Here is an 8,180-nt window from a genome sequence, read left to right as displayed (position 1 = left end):
CAAAGTGAAGCACTCAACAAAATTAACACAATTTGCAAAATGGTTTGGTATATTTCTGTCTCCATTGCCAAAAAAAAAAAAAATCATTTGAAAAATTTCACTCAGCTTCACAAACAAGCAAACATTAAGAGCTAAAAAGCATGTAAGCACTGAACTTTTTCTGGCCATACAGACCAGAATTGCCCCCGAAGAGCTAGTTTAGTCATAACCAGAATAGCCTACCAGAAACCCAGATCTGTTAAGAAGAAAAATTAAAACCAGATATGCCATGAATGTTTTTGTTGCTTTTTATTCTTTTCCATTTTCTTTTACATTCCTTCTCCCCTCCTTTTGCCCAGTCCTTCTTAGATGCCTGTGTACCAGACATTCCAGGACAGAACATCTTGTGATCTCCACACAAATACCTCCCCCAGAACAATTATGGGTCAAAGTCTCTGCTAGCAGAAATTGTCTCCCTACTCGTAAACTGAATTATGTTAGCTGGGAATCTCACCTGATAACTTCAGATGCGGTGGTTTCAAAAGCCTGTTTTACAGAGAGATTTAACATATTTTGACAGTTTTTATTCCGCAGATTTTCATAGGCACAGCAAAAGTGATTTGGAGAGGAAACAAAGCCAGTGCCAGCGTCACCAGTGGACTTCAATTATTTAAGAAACTAAATTATTTTCAGGACAAGGTGAAGGGCATGCAACACTCCCTTTGCAGGCTAAGGACTTATCCTGAATAAGAAAAAGATCTGAGAGGTTAAGCAGAAAAGAAAAACTCGTGGCCTTTAGGACAAACTGAGCCTACAGAGTACTTTCACACATTCCCAGGCCTCCCAGAAATCTACAAGCACATCAAACCGTGCTGGGGGAAGAGCGCCTTGAGCTAATGCTGACCTGAAGTGCTAAGCCATATGGCCTGCTGCTGTGCCATACAGATGCCCCATCTCCAACTGTCAGCTGAGTCTACTAGTTTTAGTATCACACCTCAGGAACGCAGTTACTTTGCTTTTGAACCCACGCAGGCTCCCAAAGTACCAGCTATGCACGATTCTAGGTCACGGAGAAAAATACTGTGTAAAGGTGTCAATGCATGTTAGGTTTATGCTGTCCCTATTTGGTAATGCTGGATGAATGTGGACCACAGCAGGCACCAGGATGCCAGAAAATAAATCAGGTAGAATCAGTTTGATGTCTCTGAGATAAAAAGTATCTGCTCTGTTCCTAATTGACTGAGTCCTCTGGTGCTGATTAATTCATATGAGGGACTTCTGTTGTTTCCAGTGTTTCTTTTGAGGACAAATCTTCCTTTTGTTAAATCAATTTTAGCTTTTTTTTTTTTTAATCTGAAAACCAGAATTCACTGGAAAGCTCTCTCACTCCTTTTCCTTTGTTTCTTCTTTACTTCTTCCTCTTTCTCCCTCTTTCTCTCATTCTCTTTCTTGATTTGTGCTCTTGAAGGGCTTTTAACATTATAGGAATACCAAGTTTGGTCCTTGCCATTTTATTTTTTTCCTGGAGCAGCTCTGGGAAGTCTTGTGTTCTGGGTGTTCTGGCACTGTTGTATAAAGAATGAGGATCTTGAACAAAGACTTTCTTTGCCCAAAATTGTAATTAGTTGCTGAAGTTGCTAACAAAAGCAGAGGCAGATGAACAAAATTATTCTAGACATTAAAAGGCTTGTATGATGACAGATTGAAGAGATAGGGACTGTTTAGGGAAAAAAAAACTAGGTAATTTCTGTTCAGAAGAACAACCAGACTTATTAAAGCAATAAGAATTAGGTGAAAATAATATTAGTACAATTACTATGTCATTGTGTAAACCAGTGTTACACCTTTATGTTAAATACTTTGCTCCGTTGGCTAAGGTGCCACCACAGAAGTGAAGTGGGATTTGATTATTATTCTAAGTCTCTTAGCTCTTGCCACACAGAGGACAGCCAGACCTCTTGAGTGGATTAAGCTTTTGGTAAAAAAGTCCACATCTATTTACTGAACCTAGCTAACTCATGAGATTTACAGGATGAATTTTGTCATCTTTCGTGAAAGTCCAAATAAATTATGTCTTCCAATCTTCTTGTATTCGCTCTTTTGTTATCACACCCAACAATTAAAAGAATGTGAATAGCTTACAGAGGCACAGATTTCTTTTACAGAAGCCATGGTGATCTGTCTCCATCATATTATTTTCAGCTGGGTTTTTTATAATTCTGTTTTTAATTAGCATTTCAACCAACTTTCTTGGTGCTAAAGTAAGAATTCTTAGCCCTGAAATTCCCAGAATAACCTTTACAGTAAAATATTATTTGCAACAGAGCTGTTGTCTGAGAGAGCAGCTATTTCATTCTGATTTCTTATACTTGCTTTTTGAACCCTTTTGACTAATTTTTTTTTTTTCAATTCTTGTTTTCAAAAGTTGGCATGCAATTTTTTTGTCTATTATTCCTCACCTCCCAGAGCTTAGTTAGCATCTACTTCCCCTGTAGCGCTACGTGAAAGAAACTGGGGTTTACTGTAAACCTGAAGAAACTCTCCCAAGAAGAGGCCACAGACAGGAGGGCATCACATATGGCGTAAAAGAGGATAAATGGAGAGGCTGAGAGAGAGCTCAGCAATCGAGTTACAGCATGGAAAGGTAACAGTATGGTAGAGCAGGTGTCTTACATTGCCAATAGGCGATGGATCAGTTTTAAGTACCTGGTCTATGGTTCAGCTCTACCAGTGATGGACATGTAGGACTCTCGGTGCTTCAGAAGCCTGGCTGAGTGCAGCAGGACATGTGACCTGACCAAGACCTTTTATTCAAATTAACAAAAACCGAGCACAGTATTGGCCATGTTTCAGACAAATCAGGTTTTGCCATCCATTTCCTCAAAAAACAGCAGTCCCAGCACAGACAAAGTCATGGGATCTGTTTTTTGCAGGCTTTCAGGCTCTGTGCTGTTTACAGTTGCAAGCCTAGGAACCAAATTCTTGATCAGGGTATTAGATAGTCAAACATTTCAGAAGAGTTTTCTTTATCAAATGCCAACAGTGGCAGGGGTTCAGACACTTTCTAGCCCAAATCACAGAGATCAACAAGGTATAGGCTTCAAGGTATGTCACTGTCTTTGAAAACGTCTTCTAGACCCAGAGGTCTTCTTGAAGCAGTGCCAAAATACTCCCTAAAATCAAGGCCAAGGTGTTGGTGCAGCTTCTTCAGACAGATCTTAACCACAGGAATTTTACCCCTCTGTGGTATCTTGATTCTGACCTGTCATCACATCAGCTTTCCCCAGCCAGCTTATTCAAATGGCGGTTCTGTGATCTCCTAGATATGCCACCTGTGGGCGGTATGCCCACCAGCCAAGTGTTCCCTACCCTACACAACAGTTGTGTCTACACCGCGGAGGAAGTGCACTCCACAGCACATCCTGCAGGCTTGAAGTCCTGGTCATCCAGGCTGACTCGTGATCGTCACAGTTTCCTTCACAGCCCTATGAGAAATTATTTTTCTCAAGTGGAAATGGTGTGTGAGATGAGACAGGTTTTGTCCTGACAGGCTTACCTCAAATAACTCTGTGCTGACCCAGAGAGTATACACAACCACTTTGTGAAGTGGACTCAATTGTATATTGTTCTTGAGCTTTATCCCAAAAGTTAATGTGATGTTTACATTCTATGTATAGCTCCTAGCATGAAACAGGGTGTGCTCTAATGCTTGAAATTACTTTTTGTCATATATATCTTATTTGATAGAGCTTCTTTATATTGTTTTACTGAAAACTAGAGTTATATACCACACAGAATAACACGTACAAAAGAAAAGCAATTTTTAATTGGGAAGCTCAATAAAAACGTAATGTTTAAAAATACAGAATATTCAAGTATAGTAGCCAAAGTAACGATCTACCTTCTCTTGGTGTGGAATCCAACCTTTGGTCCCTCAGCTGAATTTCCTCTCATGTTATTGTTGACCCCCAGGCGTGTTTTAAAGAAACAAGAAAATTCAAAAGTACTCAAAAGAACTCAAAAGAAAAAAGTACTCAAAAGAACTAATTTAAAAGAGCTTTGCTGTAAATATCAATAACATGCATACAAATTAATTAAAATAATGAAAAACAAATGCCACATGAAGGAAATAATTCATTATACAGTTTTAATAAAAGCAATGGAGACAACAGTCTTACTGCTGATGCTTTCATATGCTTTAAGGTAGGAAGAGACAGAAACACGGTCAGTCCCTGAAGAGATTATTCTTGCCCAACCTCAGACACTGAAGTTCAAGGGTCTCATTTTGTTTGTTAAAGCAGGGAGGAACATCACAGAATCCTTCCTTTATTATCTAGTCACTAGTATAAAGCTTCATTACTACAAATATGACAAGTGGATGTCTCTAATTTGCTCCCTGTCTCGTGGTTCATCCTGTGTAAAGTTTCACCTCCTGTGTACAGTCTATGGTTACTTATACCAGTCCAGTCCTGCCGTGTGATCAGCCCTGCCTCTTGGCTGGAGAAATCGATTGCTTCCTTGGCCCTTCACTTGTCATCTTTTTTATGACCTAAGTTATGCTGAAAGTCTTGACTTGAAAAACGTAATTTATATTCCCAAACTTACTAACATATCTGTAAAAGTCTGTTAGCATCACTGCCTCCCCACTAGTATTCCTATATATGTGTCCTATTTACTGTGTAGGTTAGGAGCAGTCCTTTTAGCGGTGCGCTTGTGCTGCACCTGGTATTACAAAGTCTTGTTCTCCTACATAATATTAAAGGGTAATCTTGAATATTGATGAAAGAAATTTTTTTTTTTAACTTCACCGAGTTTTCCTATGAACAATATTGTGAGACTGAAAACTAACCAGCAGTCGTGGCCTACATGTTCCACTGACAAAATCCTAAGTGGTGACTTTAAGAAAGGTAAATCTGGTTGACAGAGTGTGGCCAACTAAAGTGGAAAAGGGAGAAAGCAAAAGCCTAGTCCCAAGTAAAAGTCACAGGTTAGTTTCTAGTATTAATGGACCAACAATTTTTTTAGGCAAACTCTGTTAAACAAAAATCAATTAAGAGACAAATCCATTAATCAGGTAAAACCAGAACGAACAAACAAAAGGCATATTAAATCTATTGTTTCTTCTTTCAGTTGCGTATTTGAAACAAGCATATTTACAGGGAAAAGACCCATATATATATATATATAACCCATATGCATGTAACCCATATATATATAACCCATAATTTTTACAAGGGTTGGAATTAATGTTTTATCCCTTCATACATGATTTTTATCAACTTCATGGAAATATCTTTAGTCAATAGTGTTCACAAATCTGATAAGGTGCATAAATTCCACTAAAACACAGGAAGTGTTAGACATTAAGTACCTTCCTTGAAAAACAAAAGAAAATAAATTGATGTGCAAGTGCATCTATCATATTAACTGTGTTTGTGCAAAACCAAAAACCTATAAAACATTCTTACAAGAGTGGTGCTGAACAATTTCTTAAATCAGGGTATTTACAGAATGAAGTTTAGTTAGCTTACAAAGAAACCACACAAAACCTATAGTGAAGGATATCTTATGTGTCTGACTGTTGACCTGAAGTCCAAACAAGCAGCAGCAGCTCATAAAGGTTCTTCTGGTGAGATTATTCCCTTCTGAAGGTCACAAAGGCAAGCCCACCATTGCCAAGTCATGATGCATCTGGCACACTATTACCTTCTAGAAAAATCTCAGCTAAGTGAAGGTAAGGGAATAGCAGCAGGGGAGAAAAAGAGAGAGAGAAAGGGAGGAACTTAGGCATTACTTTTGTTTTGAGAAGCTTTAAAAAACTAAAAGACCAGAACACTATAGAAATTTTTATGATCCCAGGATAGAATTGTCTGAGACAAAATGTCATAGTGGAGGCTGCTGGTTATTCAGTTGTTTTTTCTTCCCATACTTGTCACTTCCTATCTTTCATGTACAAGGACTCCACCAAATGGGTCCCAGATGAAAAAGTCAGGCAGTGTATTTGCATGAGAAATAAAATTTAAACATTGTGTACCTCTGGTGTCTGAGATAATGACATCACATAATTCTCAACAACAGTTTCAAAAATCCATGTTCAAAAGTGCAGAGGAGTCACGACCTTCTAGGTCTTCACTAATTAGCAATCAGGGAACATCCAAGAAGAGGAAAAAAAAAGGATCATTTCACTGCTTTCTTTTTAGAGATACATTAAAAGGTCATGTGTTCTAAGGCTGAGCTGCATAAAGCAGAATTCATTGTCTCTTGATAAGAATGAGGAGATTTGTTCTTTTGAACTCCTGGAACCTATACTTCAAACATGAAATGTCTTTCTGAAAACTGAAGAAAATCTCTTGGTTAGTTTGTGTTGGCATTGGATCTTTTAGAAGACCTCTGTGAAACGTTGGGGTTTTTTTCCCCAGATGCCTTACTACTAGCAAAACAATACAAGCTCTCCAAAACTTCCACGGAGTAAAGAGCCAGCCTGTGCGCAGTATTTTACCCACGACAGGATTCCACTGTTGTGCTGAGCATAGCCAAACATGCGACAAAGCCAACAGTTCATGTCGTTCTTAAAAGCTTGTTGATGTCAGAAGGAATCAAAGCACAACTCTTCAGCTAGTTTTCATTCTGTGCTCCTACTGATGGAAATGAGTCAGTTGTATGAGGAGAAACGTGTCTGTGTTTAGACTTCTCATTGACAAATTGGCGACCAGCCTTTCCTAGACGAAAGCATCTTAAAACCTGTACGGTTGTAGGTTGAAAAGCTAGGGGCCGGGTGGTCTGTCTGCCCATCCTTTACGTGATGTGGAGGAAGGTTGTAAACTTGGTTCAGCTGGCAGTATAGCTGAGCATTGCTGCAAAGCCAGGAAAAGCAGTGAGACCATATGAGTGAACCTAGATAGCATTTTTTAACAAGTTAGAAATAGCGTTATGTGGTTTTGGCTCATAACAATATTCAAAGTAAGATTGGGGGGTGGGGGTGTTACCATGTGTATATGAAGGACTGGTATTATGAAAAATTTTTGCCCCAAAATTCAAAGATTCTAACTTGGAGGAAAGCTTAAAGGTAAAGAATGAAGAAAAAACAAAACAAAAAATTTGTAGTAATCCCTTAACTAAGCGTAAGGAGCACAGGAAGTTGGACACTGATTTAGAGGAAATATCAATCTAAAGGAAAATACGAAACGAAGAACTTCAGTTACCCTTGACTCTGCCCATTAATGGAAGCAATGCAAATTTATTATGAAGCTACCTGAATTTGTGAACTATGCTGCATCAATTTTAAATACATTTCTTTTAATACCTCACGGCATCACCAAACACATGAATATGTAATACTTTCCCTGAGTATGAAGACAGTTTTTTGTCTTCTTTTGGAAATATACCAGCAACCTCGAATGACTCTTTAACATACAATGGGTATAGTTGTCCTGAGAAAGGAAACTACCTGGTTGTAAATGGACACAAAGAGGCCTCATCCTTCAGGAAGGTTATTTATGGGAGGAAGTAGGACTTTGGGGTTTGGGAGTGGGGGGGTAGGCTTGGTCTCAAAACGTGTTTCTGGGTCTACAAATGAAGGGTACGCATACACATATACACACACAGAGGTGAATGAATGTATGAATGAATGAGAGAAAAGCACAAAGCAGGTGAGCAGGTGCTCTCTAGTGTTAAAAGCGGTGATCAAACAGATGACGGCAATTACAAGAAAGGGGAAAGGATCTGGCAGAGTGACTTCAAAAGTGCCTAAAACAATTTTAACCCGCCAGCAGATTTCCACACCGCTGGCCTAAGTTTGAGGAGGAAGCAGTGGGAGAAGTCCGCTTATACACATCTACTCCGGGTGAAGCACTGCCTGGGACCCTGCCTACCGGTGCCCCTTGGGCACCAAAGTGCCCAAACCTACTTGTTGACTATTCCTGTGTCGGAAGGATCCATTTTACCGGGAGCCCTTAAAACAGGGCAACCCTTCAGTTAAATCGTCCCACTTCTCCTTTACTCTGTCCGTCACTCCCTTTGCAAGCGTACCGGGCGCCGGAGGGATTCCGCCTCCCACTAACTCTGAAGCAGCCTTTCCAAGACACGCTGGCCGAGTACAAAATCCAGAGGCAAAGACGTGGTATCGACTGCCTGGCTCCAGCCAGCCGGAGATGGGGGATGGGGAGCGCTTCTTCCCCCGGCAGCACTTGGGGGGGGGGCGC

Source organism: Egretta garzetta, unplaced genomic scaffold, assembly GCF_000687185.1.
Source record: "Egretta garzetta isolate BGI_Z169 unplaced genomic scaffold, ASM68718v1 scaffold639, whole genome shotgun sequence".
In the NCBI taxonomy this organism is placed as follows: Eukaryota; Metazoa; Chordata; class Aves; order Pelecaniformes; family Ardeidae; genus Egretta; species Egretta garzetta.
This window is presented reverse-complemented; position numbering follows the sequence as displayed.